Source organism: Suricata suricatta, chromosome 4, assembly GCF_006229205.1.
Source record: "Suricata suricatta isolate VVHF042 chromosome 4, meerkat_22Aug2017_6uvM2_HiC, whole genome shotgun sequence".
Classification (NCBI taxonomy): Eukaryota; Metazoa; Chordata; class Mammalia; order Carnivora; family Herpestidae; genus Suricata; species Suricata suricatta.
Window position 1 is genome coordinate 93,387,961 of NC_043703.1, and position 17,110 is coordinate 93,405,070.

General features: G+C 41.9%; 1 protein-coding gene and 1 long non-coding RNA gene across 2 annotated transcripts in view; one reads left to right on the plus strand and one right to left on the minus strand.

The window, feature by feature from the left end:
• Positions 1-818: 818 nt before the first annotated feature.
• Positions 819-3,878, minus strand: LOC115289786. The gene is made up of 2 exons (XR_003907805.1): positions 3,817-3,878; positions 819-1,020 (listed from the first exon to the last, which is right to left on the minus strand). It is a non-coding gene; the product is annotated as an uncharacterized LOC115289786 (long non-coding RNA).
• Positions 3,879-16,771: 12,893 nt separating this feature from the next.
• The window catches only part of SOCS5 (suppressor of cytokine signaling 5), a 68,314-nt gene continuing 67,975 nt past the window's right edge, over positions 16,772-17,110 (plus strand). Inside the window, exon 1 of the mRNA XM_029937305.1 lies at positions 16,772-16,971. The gene's annotated coding sequence lies outside the window, so the exon portion shown is untranslated. The remainder of the gene's footprint in view (positions 16,972-17,110) is intronic.

Below are 17,110 nucleotides of genomic sequence, written 5' to 3' on the forward strand. Positions count from 1 at the left end.
TTGAAGCATAAGAATCTACTTGAGTAAAACCTTATAATGCTCCCTTATTTCAACATCCTTTTCTTTTCTTTTTTGGCTGGAACTACATTTCTTATTTTATAGTCATTGCTCTGAAAGCTGGTGCATGACTTCCTTTTATTTCTCATCTAATTAAGAAAGAAGGAATAAATTCTACTTTAAGAGATAGACCACATGACTAACTTTCAGTAGTTTCTATTGGGAGAAGAATGTTTGCATTATTGTTTCTAGAGTTTTCAGAATACTTAGTTCTTTGAACAACATAGGTAATCCAGATTCAGGAGTCCTTAAATTAGAGGGAGCCTTCCTCCCCTCTACCCTCCCAGAATGTTGATTCCTTGGCTATATGGGAGGATTTACAAAGATAAGAGGAAAGAGAATACTTGGGGAACCATTTTACTTTGCTTTCCAAGTTCTGAGAAAGACCACGAGGCATGAAATATGAAGGGACCCAAAGATTATTTTGGCTGAGTCAAGAATATAGACCCTCTAAATTACAAACCATCATTATCAGCATAACAAAACCAACAGAAAATACATTTTTTCCTCCTAAAATATTTAAAGAGAAAAGCAAGCCATAGCAGAAAGAACGTGGCAATTTATGGCCACTACCAAGAAAAACACACATGAGATCACGTCCAATAAGTGCTTTCAGAGATCCCAAAAGCTGGCAGCTTGTCCTGGAAGGTTTTCACTTGCACTAATATTTTGCCCCTTTCTAAATATGGCACTGCCCTGAAGCAATAAATGTACTCTTCACCAAACAGCAGCAGTAACAACAAAGACAATTGCATAAAAGATCTTTCAATCTTTACTTTGTTTTGTGTTGTTTATTAGCCACTTCAAAAAGGCACATAGCCCCCAGAGAAGCCCACTGAAGACCTGGTTCTCTAGCTATGTGGTGTTGCTCGGAGCCACTCCTCCAGGCAACACAGGCGTCAGATATGGAGACTTGGGGATGAAAGACACTCCTTTTCAACTTTTAAGAAAATATGCAGGGATCTGGAAGGAAGCACATGATGTTTGTCAAGGTGCCGCCAGCCTTTCTCAATCAGACATCCCAAGTGAGAAAACATGGAGGCCAGAAGGGGCTGGTGTGGAAAAGGGAATGATAAGCAGGGCTGGCCAAAGTAAACCCTCCATGAATTCAGCCCTAAGAAAGTGGATTCCCTATAGTGTGGAAGAGTTGTTAAGACTTACTTTTAATAAATAATAAAGAGACAAAATTTAATGGTCATCCTGCCACTGATGATTCCTCAGAGTCCTGAGAGTGTAGTAATTCAATTTAAACTTGGTGCCTCTATGCAGTAGACCGGACAGGAAATCCACCTCGGGTCAGTGTGAAGTATCTTTCATGCACTCACTGAGGGCTCACGCAGGGACCAGACACCTTTAGAAGCAAGAATATCTGGAGGCCCTTACCCCCACAGGGTAAGTCCCCAAATGCATTTCTAGAAAAGAAGGGCTCTTTGGCAAAGACACTGCTTCCCCAAGGGATCCATAGCAAGGGGACTGCCAAGAAGCAGGGCAACATCCTTGCTGCCTCTGGGAGAACAGATCTTTTCAGTCTGGAAAATACAACTTTCCTCAGACCCTATTCTCCTCATGGGTTTATCTGGACCTAAAGCTTGGAAGTCCAACCCCCAAGTCTCTCCTGAGGTAAAGGCATGTAAACCAGCCGTAACAGGAGAGCGAGAGAAAAGGAAAAATGCAGAGAGAGAACATAAATCAACATCTCTCAAAAGCTTCTTTCACCAAATTCTTTTCATCTTAGTGTCTATTTTGGAGTCAAGGAAACTGAGACCTGGGCATCATGACTGACAGGCTACAACCAGTTACCGTCAACTGGCTCTCTCTGCTATGATCCATGCCTCTTTGCTTGTCTATTCTGTTCTTTTCGATTTCTGTTCTATTTGAAATTGCCCTGGCTAACTGGCACTTGAGTTTCTGCACCTAGAGTCTTAGACTTATTTGGAAACTTCTTTTAAACACGTTGATCCACTCAGGGTTGAATTCTTTGTGACAGCAAGAATAACTCCACCCTGGGGCATCATCCAGCAGGATGAGGGATTTGGGGATAAATCATGCACTGTTCCATTCTTTCTGGCTCTCGATGTTTTCACATAGGAGAAATCTTTGCTTTGGCTTCCTGAGAGTGTGCAGGCCTCAGAAGACTATTGTAAGGATGTCTGTGGAGGAAGGAAGTCAAAATTCCAGACACCCTTAGGATGACCTTAGGGAACCTGATGCCTCTTACAGCCAGGATGTATGTGGAGCAGGTGATTTGGGAGGGGCAGGTGAATGAGTTATTTTTATGTACTTAAATCTTAGGTCCTTGGCATCAGCTGGCAAGGCCATGTCCCACCGCTTTTGAGGGTCACTGGGCAAGAAGGAGATGAGAGAGTGCTATTGCATCTAATTTTAAGAGTAATCATCATCACTGTATCAGTGTGCAGATGGCATGTTCCAATGGGCCGTGCGGGAGTGTGCAAGACTGTCCAGATATCTCATCTGATATAGGCATGGTCTAATACTCCTTCATGTTCTTTCTTCTAATAATGACTTGCAGAGAACGAGATGTGCTGTTGTACTTTATAATTCAGACAGACAATACAGGTATTGGCTAACATGGTTTGACATGATCAGCTGCCTTTTTTTTAAGCCAATCTGGCAGGAAAGCATTAGACTATTGTGGGAGTTGTACTGGCCCTTCCAACAGTCCATTAATCAGCAGCAAGATAGCCAAGGGACCACGTTACTTCTCTGTAGCACTAAAAGGTTGTGGTTGTGAGTGGGCTGAGTGGGAACAAAGTTATATCATTCCAGTTCTGATTGATTAATGCTGAAGTCACTGCTAAATAATGATTACCAGCCCCAGGCTCCACAAATCATTCAGTGGATGAAGGAGGACTAAGTTAAAGAAACTTGGGCCAGTGAACACAGATTTTCCTTGCAGGGGTAGGGTGAAGGGCAGATGTGTGGAGATGGGGAAGGGGAAAAAACTGGAGCTGATTGCATAAGCAGTTGGGTTTCTCGTGGTCCCTTGGCCACTTCCCCTCCTCATGCATCTCTCCCTGCCTCTCTGCACTGGCATCTCTCTGCAGTCAAATTAACTCTGAATGGCTGCCATCACAAGTGCAGTCTTCTAGCACCCTTGGGCCCCTCCCTCTAGACTCCCATATCTAGCCAGATGCAGTTACCGCCAACTCCAATGATTTAACCCTCTCCTCTCTAAGGCTTTCCTACCCAAATTCCTTAACTCCTCCCAATCCTCCCAATTACTCATTTCCAGCAAAGTACATTCCATACTGTTCCCCTTGTCCTTTTCTCCCTGTAACTCTTTTTCATGGCTCCCATGTCCAAGTATGTTCATGCATGGAAAGACAGCATTCTCCTACTTAGGTTAGATGACCTTTCAAAAATGTCTGGTGTATTTCTACTAATCCTGGACACAGAGTAGGTAGGATATTAGAGTTTTGGACAATACCAATTTTAAATATTGCTTTTCTGTTTGTAGTTCTTTGAGACATATCCAAACAACTAATGGGGAGGAAAAATTTTAAGTTTTCTGTGAGCTCTGCTTGCTTTGGTTGTCAGCAACCTCTAATGCCGCATCTTGCCAGCTTTCCACTTGGTGGAAGGTGCTTCCTAAAGATGCACTTTTGTGAAGTCAGAACCAGCGTAGACCGAGCCAAATCCTGATTAAAATTCTTTCTGGCTGCTCCTTATGCCAGTAAAGTCCTCTGTTTCCACTTGTTGGAAATATATCTGCCTGTCAATGTAAGAGAACGCCAGTACCTTTTCGATATTACAGACTCACAGTGTTCCTCTTCAAGAATGCCGGCATTCATAATTTTTAAGCCTCAAACCTTCAAGAAATGGAAGCAACTGAATTTCTCTGCATTTTAAAGTAGAAATGGTAATATTATATACCTAGAAATTTCTATAAAATATGGTTTGGCAATACCATTATTTACTTTCAAAAATGGGTTCCTGCTAAATTTGCGCCTGTTTATCAGTCACAAGCTATGTTTCTAATACATTCTTTTACTTCAACCTACTTTTTTTATTATCTCAGAAATTCTGAATGGTTGCTATGCTGCAGAAATTTATAGAAGTTTGAGCTGAAATGAAATGTTTCAAAACTCAGGTAGACTTAAATTATAATGTATTACTGTGAAGAAAACACTGTCGGTTGCAACATCTCTTACAGAAGAAGTTTTTAGATTTTCTAGATATGACAAAGATTTATGAGGTATGATTTCACAAGAAGAAAAAGCATTTTGGCAGAAACTTTTTTTGTAGGTAAAATAAGAAATCGCAAGAGTAAGTAGAAGAACTTCTGTGGAAATCATCTGTTAACTGAACAAACGAAATCCATTAACTCTGGAAAATCAAATACGCATGTTTGTTATTTACTTTCTAGTACTGAGTTCTTTTATTTTCCTACAGAGCTGTTGTGGGATCTCTTATTTTGGAAATATGTTATTTTAACAAGGGTTGTCAATCACGTGATCCCAGTAATATGGGAGAAAGGACAGTGGATTAGATGCCAGATGGCTTGGGTTTCCTTCTCATGCTCCTACTCACCAGGTTTGTGATTACAGCCATTTCTCTTCAATACTCTGGACCTCCATCTTCTCATCTGTTCAACAAGAATAAGAAACACCTGATCTCCTTGCCTCTTAACATTGTTGTGAGGACCAAACAAGGTCCTAGTTGTTAAAGCACTTTGGAACCATAAAGGGCTATATACACTTGTACTCATTATCACCTCAGAATTCCTCTCAGATGATATTGCCTCAAATGCATTATTTAGGAAAAGTACAAACTTGAATGCCATATGGAGTCCTTGTTGACACTGCAGATGTTGGTTAATTTTAGATTCTAAAAGAACAAAAGAACAGAAGCACTAACCAAGCAAATTAGCCTCTCTAGCTTTTTCTTCGAAATCTCCTATTATACAAATACCAAACTAAAAATGGCAGGCTAAATATTATAGAAAATTACATCATTTGAAGCATTGAAATTCTGTATATCCAAGCCCTTTTGCAGAACACAAATGTATTCCCTCCACAGCACATTGCCAATGAATTTAATGTTATAAGATAAATTACAGCTATTTCTTCGAGGACCAAGTAAAAGAATTTTAATCTTAAGCTTTAACTTTAAATAACACAATGCCAGTGAAATGTATGAGTCGGAGAAGAGTCACAGAAAGATATGAAATCCATTTTGGTAGTCACAGTCCCTCTCAAACTAATAGAAAACTAAACTAAGCTCGGCTAGCCTTGGGCTCTGATTTTGAAGACCGTATTTACAAGTGGGAATTTCTCTGTAGAACAGGTGTGACAGATGTGCACATGACAACTGCTTTTACATCTCCATTCATTCAGGAAGCCCTGTCCTCATGGGCCTCATGGGTACAATCGTAAGATACCTCGTTGCACCTTGTCAAATCCGACGTCCTCCTTACACATACGGAAGCAAGAGGTATCTTCATGAATTATATGCGAATGGCATCTGTCATTCTTCTTGTTTGCACACAACCCACTAACAAAACACATTTTGGAACAAGCTGAGCATTTTGTGCCTTGAAATTTTACTTGTTTAGGGGCCCTTGGGTGGCCTAGTCGGTTAAGTGTCCAACTTCGGCTTGGGTCATGATCTCGTAGATCGTGGGTTTGAGCTCCGTGCCGGGCTCTGTGCTGACCGCTAGCTCAGAGCTGGTAGACTGTCTTTGGATTCTGTGTCTCCCTCTCTCTTTCTGAACCTCCCCTGCTCACACTGTCTCACTTTCTCAAAAATAAATAAAACGTTAAAAAAAATTTTTTTTAAATAAAGTTTACTTATTTAGTTATTTTTATTTATTACATGTAAATATATATGTATTTATTATGGAAGCAATGAAACAAAAACTGCTTCCCACCAGAACATATCCCTTAGATTACATGAAGAAATTGGAAAATGGTCCTGTGACCATTCTGAGCCTAGATTTTTTTTTAATAGAAGTATAGTTGAGACACAGTGTCATATTAGTTTCAGGTGTGCAACACAGTGATTTGATGAATTTGTACATTATGCTATGCTCCCCACAAATATAGCCCCCATCTGTCAGCACACAGCGCCATTACAATACCATTGACTACATTCCCTGTGCTGAGCCTGCATTTTCAACAACATTTTTCCAGAAAACTGCTCTCTGATTTTTAGCACCTTAAGATACTTACAGGATATCAGTCTAAACAAACAAAGACCATAAATGTTTTACCTATAAAATGCATGCTCCTCTAAAGAAGGCAAAATTTTCAGAAAAAAAAATGTTTCAAACTATATTCTACAATTTGGTCAATACGATGTGATATGATATTTCAAAGTGTGCTCTGATGTGGACTGGAAATATTAAAGCAAGTCCAAAGAGTAGATTTTATAACACTGCTTATGATGGATGCAGCCGAGGCTGATTATTTTAGTATTAAGTACACTATTAATCGCCTCCCTGTGCTGCCCATATGCTGCCTCTTTTAGCACAGAAGGCCTAATAAGACAGGTGCAACTTGATTCTGTATTACAGTTTTCTCCAACTGGAACAAACATTAACCCTCCCCAAAATATTTTTCCCATGTGAAGAACTTGGGATTACTGCAGATGATTACAGACCTGAGCCAAAAATGGATTCAAACAACTTTCATTCACTGCTGCACTGAACTGAAACTGACCCCCCAAATAAATTGGCCTAATTCCCTATAAGAACAATATGAATCAGGTTGCCATCTGTTCCCTTCCTTCTTTAACTTCACCAGTGGGCTGGGTTTAAGCACAGAACTGGAGGAGTCCTTGGGGGAAGGGGAGGAGGACTCTGGCTTGGTATTTAGAAGGGTATGCTGCAATGGTAGAGTCATTCCATGTGCAAGAGGAGAGGAATCTGAGAATTAGCTGGGGAAATCATGTAATCTGTCGAACCATGGAAACAACAGGAGTTAATTTGCTTAAATTTGTTAGAAGATATTGCATCAACTAAAAATTCTTTTCATGCCAACGATGAAAAACATAATCCAAACTGACTTAATTTAAAAGGTAAATTTATTGGTTCATGTAATGAATAATTTAGAGGGTCTAGTTCAGGTGAAGCTTGATCCAAGGCTCAAACAGGGTGACCTAGGACTGGATTTCCCCTCTCTCCATTTCTCAATTGAGTGTGTTCGATATTGGCTGCATTCCTGAACGAGCTGTCTCTTCATGTACCCAATAAGGATGCAAGCCGCTCCATGGAGTAACTTGCCTCTAGGTTCAAATTCAGAACCAACATTCTAGTAAGTCTAGAATGAATTACTGTGGCCAGAGTAATAGGATATACTAGATGACCTAGATGACCTAGACTAAGGTCATTTGATACACCTCTGAATCTGGGGGGTGGAGACATCACTCTTTTCCCCAAGCCCAGGGACTGAGAGTAAGGGAGGACCACAGTCCCCAGAACAAAATGAGAGGGTGGTCAGTTGGATGTTCTGTACAGATATCCAGGGATCAAATGCACAAATAATTTCAGCAAGTATTATTCTTCACTTAAGAAGGAATTCTGCTGATACAAAAGGAACAAAGACATGAATGAGATTTACTATTATTTACAGATGATACAAGTGTCTACCTGGAAAACTCAATGCCAACCAAAATCCGAACAGAAGTTTTTAAAAGCTGACAATCGTCCTAACTTTGTTATGGAAGAATAAATGTGAAAAGAAGGAAAAGGAGGCGACGGAAGAGGAAGAGGTGGAGGAGGAGGAGGAGGAAAGGAAGAAGAGGCCACAGCAGTGGCAGGATGGGGAGGGACGAATAGTTCTGGCTACATTTAAGAGAGACTCCAGGTCTTACCAGTGGAGGGAAAAAAGTAATGGCCAAAAGGGGGACAATAGAATCCTTATGTGAGGCATTTTAAAAAAATGTAAGATCATTTCCACTAGAGCTAGAATTAGGTGCTCTTCACAGAAACCAGACAGCTCTACAATTTGTAGGTTTTTTAGAGCTAAAAGCTTTCTGGATGGCTATTTGCTGTACCTTGTCAACTTCATGGTTTATTTTTAATGCTTTCTCTCATGCTATAATGATACAAAAACAAAACAAAAACAAAACACCTCCACACACATGGAGCCAAACTAAAGAAAAGTACTATATTTTATTTTCTAATAATGATAGTAATATGGCTAGTCTAACTTCTTTAGATCCATATATATATGAATATATATATCAGACATATATATCTGAATGCATATGTATATAATATATAATACATTAAACATTATAAAAACCCATATATATATACAATAATATATGGGGGTTTTTTAAAAGTCATCTCTCACTGCCACATTACTTGTGTATTTTTCTGCATCTCTATATGGTCTCCTAAAGATCTCAGGTAGATTAAGTGACCTAGAATTTTTTCCATCCTGGCTTCATATACCTGGAATATAATAAATAAGAAAAAAATATCGGGGGGGGGTAGTATAAAAATAGCATACTTACTTTACATGGCCTAGTTATAAAGCACATTTACCAAAGCCTACCTGTTTCACCAAGACTTTAAACCTATTTTCCAAAAGCAACTATGGAACAATGAAGAATTACTAAGAGAAATGTAAAGAGCTGTTAATAAAATACAGCCAAGGAGCATCTGGCCCTAACGCTGGGGTAGCTCTAAGCGCTGGCTGGGGCAGGATACACCCTGCAAGTTCTCAACTCCAAACCCATCATCCCCATCTGAGACTTCATTCTAGAGATGCTTCCATGTTTTGAATGAAGGAAATTCGAGCATTTGGGGGGCACCTGGATGGCTCAGTTGGTTAAGTGTCCAACTTCAGCTCAGGTTATGTTCTCACGGTTCGTGGATTCAAGCCCTGCAATGGGCTCTGTGCTGACAGCTCGGAGCCTGGAGCCTGCTTTGGATTCTGTATCTCCCTCTTTCTCTCTGCCCCTCCCTTGCTCGTGCTCTGTCTGTCTTTCTCTCTCTCTCAAAAATAATAAACATTAAAAAATTTTTAAGAAAACTCAAGCATTTTCTAGAGCTTACAATTCACTAACTGGGACACAATCAACTGAATTTTAGTCTGTTTTTTCCTCCTATTTTAAAACATCATGCCAACTATTGTTGGTTGTAGGAGAGACTGCTTAAATATTTTTTAAACTCCTTATTGGGAAAAATACAAAGATACAATTTACAGGCTGAAGAATAAGGAACTATTCTTGATGGAATGTGAGAATTAATGCCTGGAAAGCTGAGGTTCTAATTTGGCAACCCAGTCACACTATCTGAGAACATTCTTTTAGAAGATTTTATTAAAGGATTTGTAAGACTCCTGAGGATTTACCCTAAGGCTATACCTGCAGACATATGTGCCGGGTTATCCATTACAGCACTGTTTGTAATAAATAGCAAAGACTGGGCACAGCCCAAGGATTCATCAATAGGGGAATAGTTAAATCAGCTATGACAGATCCTGCAGTGTAATGCCATGCAGCTGTTTAAAAGAATGAGGAAGCTCTCCTAGTACTGATAGGAAAGATCTCCAAGATATATTGTTAGAGGGAAAAACAAGATCCAGATCAGAGGATAAAGTAGGCCATCTCTTTGTGTAAGAAGCAGGAAGAGAAGAAATGTAAGAATTGCTTGTACCTACATGAAGAAACACTAGTAGGATACGTAGAAAAATCAGTATAGTCATCTCTCCCTGTCGGGGTGGGTTGGGGTAGGGAACTGGATGGAAGCAGGAAAAGAGAAGACTTTTCATTATGTACCTTCTTCTTTGGATTTTTGAAATGCGAATGTGTCAGCTGGTCAAACAGAAGTTATTAAATAAATACCAAAATGAAAACAAGCTTGAGAAAAGTCATTCAGGAGTCATACGGTCATTTCATAAAAGCTGCAGTTGCAATTAAAATCAAAACAAAACAAAACAAAAAATATCCTGAAGCTATCCTCAACCAAGGACATACTGTTAGTAGGTTTTGAGTAGAGGGACCATATTGACTCCCATACCTGTTAGCTAAACATCTTGCTTCCCAGGCCAGTCTTTAGCATCCCGACTCTTTTTCTGTACCTCTTTCCTCTCTTCTTAAAAGAACAAATCAGAGGGGGCCCCTGGGTGGCGCAGTCGGTTTCCGGCTTCAGCTCAGGTCATGATCTCATGGTTTGTGGGTTCGAGCCCTCCATCGGGCTCTGTGCTGACAGCTAGCTCAGAGCCTGGAGCCTGCTTCAGATTCTGTGTCTCTCTCTCTCTCTCTAATCCTCCCCTGATCATGCTGTCTCTCTCTGTCTCTCAAAAATAAATAAAAACATTAAAAAAAAGAAAAAAAAGAGAGATCCTGGAAGATGCTGACAGCTATTACACTTTACTCATACAGAGTTCAGTTAAACTGGAGTGAGGATGGCTGCACATATTCACAAGTGTCAAGAAAGTCCCCCTGGTAATCTTCCTAAGAAGACAGGACTCCTGGCTCACTTAGCTAAACTGGACTAGGGTAATCCTTCTTGATGCTCTCATAACCTCTACATGGCTCTGTAATTGTGCTTAAAACCTCCTATAGAAGTCCTCCTGGAGGAGGAGGCAGCCCTCCCCACTAGACTGTGAGCTTTTTGAGGCCAAGGACTTTGTCTTATTCACTGAGCTTTGTATTCTCAGAGCCTAGCACAGAGTCTCCACAGGTACCTTGTAGACTCAGTAAACTGAGCTTTCATCCACCTAAGGGCTTGGTTTAGACTGTTATCCTGAGCCATCTTTAATGTTTTTCCCTCAATTGGTGTTATTAAACCCATCAGTAAGACTTGTCAGTCCTACTGCCAAACCATACTCTTTACCATCATTAGCACTAACACCCTAATCCAGACTACCAACAGCTCTGGACAACTGGTCTACCTTCTAATCTGCTCTCCTGCTGCCCCCAGAATGTATTCTCAATTCACAGTTAGGGTGATCTTTTAAAATCAAATCAAATCATAACACATTCCTACTTAAAAGACCTTTGGTGGTTTCCTATCACAATTAGAATAAACATTTAACTCTTTACCTGACTTTCCAAGCCCTACATGATCTGGGCCCTGTCTGCTTCTTTGACTTAGCCTCCTACCACTGCCTCTCACTTCCACTACTCAACACAAGCCACCTTTTATCCTTTTATCTACTTTGCTCCTGCCTCAGGACCTCTGTCTGTGCTCTTCCTTTCACCTAGAAGGCTATTCCCCCCTTTTTTTTTTGTATGGCTGCCTCCTTGTCATCACTGATACTCTACACCACCTTCTCAGAGAGGCCTTCTCTGATCACTCCAGTTAAACAGCTGCATCTTCAATATTGTTCTACTTGTAGCACCTTTAATTGTGTAGATTAACACCTTATTTGTTGGTCTGTGCTTATTGTCCCCACTATAATAGAAGTTTTGTGAAGTTTCTTATTTGCCATCTATAACAAGGGCTTAGAACAGGGTCAGGCACATAATGGCTCTAAAAAGTTTTTGTCAAATAAATGAAGGCATTTAACATTAATCATGGATACAATATTTCATTTCCTTAGAGACCTTTTAATGACCTTTTATTTAATTGAAAAGGCAATAAATAATTATAAAAAGAAATAAGGATGACTTGATTGGCTTTTGAAGAAACATTGTAGAAAGTAGTATTCATATAGTTAATTGAAAGAATATGATCCTACCCAAAATGATAAATTATTATAAACCAGTCTAGGCCACAAGAAGGCCAGGCACTGTGTCAGATAGATGACCAGGTGTTGGTTTGGTATTCAAGAAGTTCAAAATCTATCAGAAGATACAGCTTTGTAATTATAATATCTATTATCTATACTGCAAATTGTATTCACATTTATGATGATTTGATCACTGTAAGAGTCCTATGAGGTAGAATATTATTATAGTTGTTGTTATTACCATTTCATAGATTAAATCATTGCGGCTCAGAGAGGTTATGTCATTTGCTTTCACAGCAAGCGATGAATGAGACTTTTAAGTTAGACTCAGATCTTCTGACTCAGCTCTCCTCTTCTATTTCACCACTCTGTCTATTCAGTGTAATAAATATACGTGCAATGTGGTATGGGAGGTCAAGTGTAAAAGAGAGGGACTATTTTTATCTGGAGAGGTCTGGGAAGGTTTCATGAAGAAAAGTCAGATAAATGGGGCTGTGAAAGGTACGCAGGAGTTTTCAGATGGAGGAGGCACGTTTCAGAATGCTATCTGATGAAAAGCACAGTGGAATGAAAATGTAGAGTCTACTCTATGTGGCAGAGAGCAGAGGAGTCCAGATGGGGAGGTTGGACCATATTGTTAAAGATTTTCAGTGCCATTTTTATGCAGTTGGGCAGTCCCTGAAAGCAAAGGATTGAAACAGTCAGATCTGGGTTTTCAAAACAAAATTAAAGTGGCAGATTGGTGGATGAATTGGAGCATAAAAGAATAAGTTAGGAGTTTTTTGGTGATCGCACAAGCAAGATAAGTGTCTGAATGAGGATACTGGAAATGCAAAGGATTAATTTAAAAATGTTTGTGTGAGTAAGACTCATTCCTGGGGAGGTGTAAGAGAGGGAGGAGTAAAGATTATTTTTAAAATTTTCTAGCTTATATGACTTGGTAGATGATTCTCTCAACCAAATTAAAGAATACAGAAAAATGACTTCAGAAGGGAACTGGAGATGGGAGGGTTTTCTTGTAGCAAAAATAAAGCACTGTCTGCTTTATCTTTCAGTCATGTTTGGCTTGAGGTGCCTGTTTGTAACATCCAGGTAGATGTGTCTAGGAAGCTAAAACTATGGGCCTAGACTTAGAAAGCAAGATTGAAGCTGGAGATGTAAATTTTGGAGTCATCAAAAATTCAAATTGTATTAAAATTCCTATGGAAAAGGGGCATGAAGGAACTGTGAGGGGTGATGGATAGGTTCTATTTCACGATTATGGTAGTGGTTACAAGGGCATACGTGTCTCAAAACAGTTCAAACTGTACACTTAAATGGGGCGCATTTTATTGAAATCTTCAATCTCTTAAAAAAAACACTAAAAATAAAAGTGAACTGTTATGTACAACACACGGGCTGTTCCAGAAGCCAATGCTAGATGTGCCAATTTATGGGCCACTGGGGAATTCTCCATTTAAATCCATATTCCCTCCCTAAAGCACCCTCCTCTCTCATCAGCCCACCCTTATACCCCTTGGGTTGACTTCCGCATTTGGAGTAGCTGAGACAATAAAGGTATTGAAAAATACAATATGACATTGCTGAACGAGAAATCTCTCCTTACTGACTGATCTTAGGCTGATGGCCAATTTGGCTTCTTAATTTGGCGCCATTCTCTCAGCATCACTTCTGAATTGTCCTTTCAGTGCTCAGCTTAAAAGCTATTTGTACAAAAAAACCCATTTTTAATTTGGTAGAGAGAGGTGAAGTCTGACATCAATATTCATCTATCAGTGTGGACACATCCACAATGAGTCTAAAATCACCAGATCCGTATATTTCTGTTGGAATCACACGTATGTTATTTACTAAGTCAGGAAAATGAGGATAATAAAATCCATTTTGCAGCATTGTAGGAATTGAGTCAGAGAACACATGTGAAAGTGCAGTATTGAGTAGGTGCTCAACAAAAGGCAGACGTCTTGTCAAGCCTAACTATACTTTCTGAATTAGCCCATATCATACATTTTTTGAAAAATAAAAACAGTTTTCTGCTCTCCCTGACTACTATATCCTCAGGAGACATTGGGGGACGATATTTAGGAAACTAAACATCTTGGCACGGTCAAGTAAAATAGTGTTTATGAAGAGATTTACACAACAAATCACAGATGAGGCCATTTTGGGTAGATGGGGAAAAAAAGAACTTGATTCAGAGGTGGTGGCAAAGGTCCTTCACATTTCCTCTTTCCATTCACTTCAATTTTTATCTTGCCAAAAAGAGGGGATGGAAGGTCTCATCTTGATGAGTGGAGCTGTAAGACAGTGTGCCAATACACCTGGTCTTGATTCATGCCAGCTGGGAGAGGAGCTTGGCTTCTCAGTGTTTTACTACTGTGGTTTCCTGGGCTGGGCAGCTGGGTGCCTAATAATGATAAAAACCATAATAATACTTCATAATTATGCACTGCCCTTTGCCAGAACTTGGATTTAATTACAATGACTATGACGGAACTGGCAAAGTCTCACTCCCTGTTGGGGTGCAATACCCAAGGGCCTGGAAATACAAAGTGAAGTGGCAACTGCAACCTTCTCCTGCAGGGCCCATCCTGGCAATTTACCCAGAATGCTCTAGGTTTAAAGCTCTTCGTCAGAAACAAAGAGTACTTTTAAATTGTCCCCATGTACTTGGCACGGTCAAGTAAAATAGTGTTTATGAAGCAACCACTGCCACTCATAGGGCACAGCATCACGGAAGTCCAGGCCTGGAAAGGACCAAAGGAGGTGATCTCATTCATGAGCCCACACCTGCCATGACACCACTGCCACTACACTCTAATCGCTAAGTTCACTGACCTTCCCATTCTGATTTGGGCTGGAGATGCTTTTGGGGAAGCCTGATTCCAGTGTCTGGGAACTCACCATTTAACACTCATTTTGTGAGTACCCATTCTGAGCCAACACTGTGGAGGCATGAAAATGTATACAGTATGGTCCCTACCCTCAAAGTAGCTTATCGTCTAGTTGAGGGGATCATATTCAGGCCCCTATAATATAGAGGGACGTCATGGCAGATGAAAGGAAATGAAATTCAACTCCAGGTGAAAACATCAGGGCCATTCCCTCTTTGAGAATAAAAAGGATAAGATGTGGGGAGGGAGTGGGGAAGACTTGAGGTAAAGAGATGGGCAATAATTTAGGAAGTTCTTACAGGTTTCCCTGTTTTGTTTTGCTTTTTGTTGTTGTTGTTTGTTTGTTTTATCTTTATAGCACTTATCACCCCATAAATAATCTTGTTCACTTATTAGTGTACTCATATACTTGCCACTTTGGTTCACCACTATTATCCTGAGTATCTCATACAATGCCTGGAACATAGCAAAGTGCTCAGTAAACATTGGCTTAATGAATAAGTGACCCACAGAGGCAGTGGATGTAGAAATAGAGGAAGGGGCATCTAGTAAATATAATCAACATGACAAAGTTAGAAAGGGTAGGGAGGTATTTACAGCAGTGAGGGAGTAGCATGGTTCTGGACTTGGGTGAGTAGATAGTGACATTACCAAAGAAGATGAGCAGAGGAGAAGAAGTGAAATTGTGTGGACCTATGACCATATCTGAGTTCCGATTTGGACAGGTCATAATAAGGTTCAAGTGGAGATGTCCAAAAACACTTTTATCAATGCAGATCTGGACCTCATTAAAGGTACACTCAGCCATCAAAATGGGTAGGTCATCTGGTGTGCAGTAGAATGACTATGTACCTACTGAGGAGAGGAATGGAGATCAGCTCTTGGGACTCTCTTACAAGAGCCAACTGACAACAGATTTGGTAGGGTTAGCAATCTGAGTGTTATGGTCTCAGGGAAACTGGGATGAAGGGTGTGTCGGGGAGGAGAAAAAGCTTAAAGAGGGATGTAGTTGGTAGAGTTTACTTCAATAGAGATCAAATAAGAATGAAAAAGTGACCCTTGAGCTTGGTCATATGGATGTCACCGATAGCCTTAAGAGGAACACTTTCAGGGGACTAGTAGGGAGTTTAATTTAACCTGTACTTGAAGCATGAATTGAAATGATGATGAGAGCTAGACAGGGGCTCATGGACAAGTTTGTTTTGGTTTGGTTTTGTTTTTAAGTTCGGAGGCGTTGGAACACGATCATGGTTATGTTCAACACAGAAGTGGCTGGTAAATTTGTGAATGACGACAAGGTTTCTAAAACGCCAGAGGTAGAGTCCTGCTGGCGTCACAATGCCTCCACTATGCTTCTACCCTTTCAGCCATTTCTAGGGCGGGGGCCCTTCCATATAAAGTGCAGGCAAAAAAATGGAGGACAATCACCCCTCCATCAGATCTGGATGTCATGTTGTGACAGAGCGGGGTAGGAATGGGACTTCTTGAATCAAATGAAGTGCCCAGTTTTCCGTGGAATTTAGTAACTGGGTGGCTCCATGCTGGAGGGAGATAGGGAGACTCATTCACATTTTTCAACGCGGCACTCACGGCCTCCATTCACCATTTTTCCTTTCCTTTTCCCCCCTCAGAGGGTTGAAACCAGGGACAAAGATTTCTTCCCTCTCCCAACTCAGGTTGACCTTCCGCCCCCAAACCCACCGATGGCCCTTCTCCGACCACGTGACTCTCCGCAGCCCCCGTGACTCGCCGCCTCGGGCAGCAGCCCGCTTTACCCCGCCTCTCAAGCCCATGTGACCGCCTCTTTCCTACCTGAATGGCTGCTCCCTTTCCCCCGGGCCGGACCGGCCGCCTTCTCAGCTGCCCGACTCCAAAATGGCAGCCGCGCATAGCGCGCACCCGAGCGGCCGGACCTCCCTGACTCCCGGGCCGCCCTCCTCTCGCTCCCTGCCTCCCTCCTTCGGCCTTCACCTACACGCCTCCGGATTGGCCGCCAGGAATCCCGCCCCTCCAGAGCCCCGCCTGCTATTGGTCACGGTAGGCTGCCCTTCAAAGAGGCGTGCCCCCGCCGCCCCCCGCCCCGGGAGGTATTTTCCATTCCGGTGGGGGTTGGGGGGAGGGGGGAGGGGAAAAGGGTGACGGGGGGAGGCGGCCAGCGAAGGGGGTGGGGGCTTGCCGGGGGCATCCGGCTGAGCTGGGGACCCCGGTCTCCGTCCTGAAGAAGCGAGATTGCGCTCGATCGGGCAGTCGAAGGGACTGGACGGGACTGGCGGGCGAGCGGGCGGACTCGCCCTCTCGGTGACTGCGCCGTCCGGGTCCGTCCGCCTGGCCGCAGGTGCCCCTGAATGAGGCCGCTCCGCGCGCCCCGACCGGTGAGTGTCCCCGCGGCCCGCGCCCTGCCGGGTCAGCTCCCGCTCCCCGGCCCCCACGCCACCGTTAGCGGCCGCCTGCCGGTCCCCCGCTGCCCGCGCCCGGCACAGTCCGCCTCCAGCCGGCGCCTCCACACCCCGG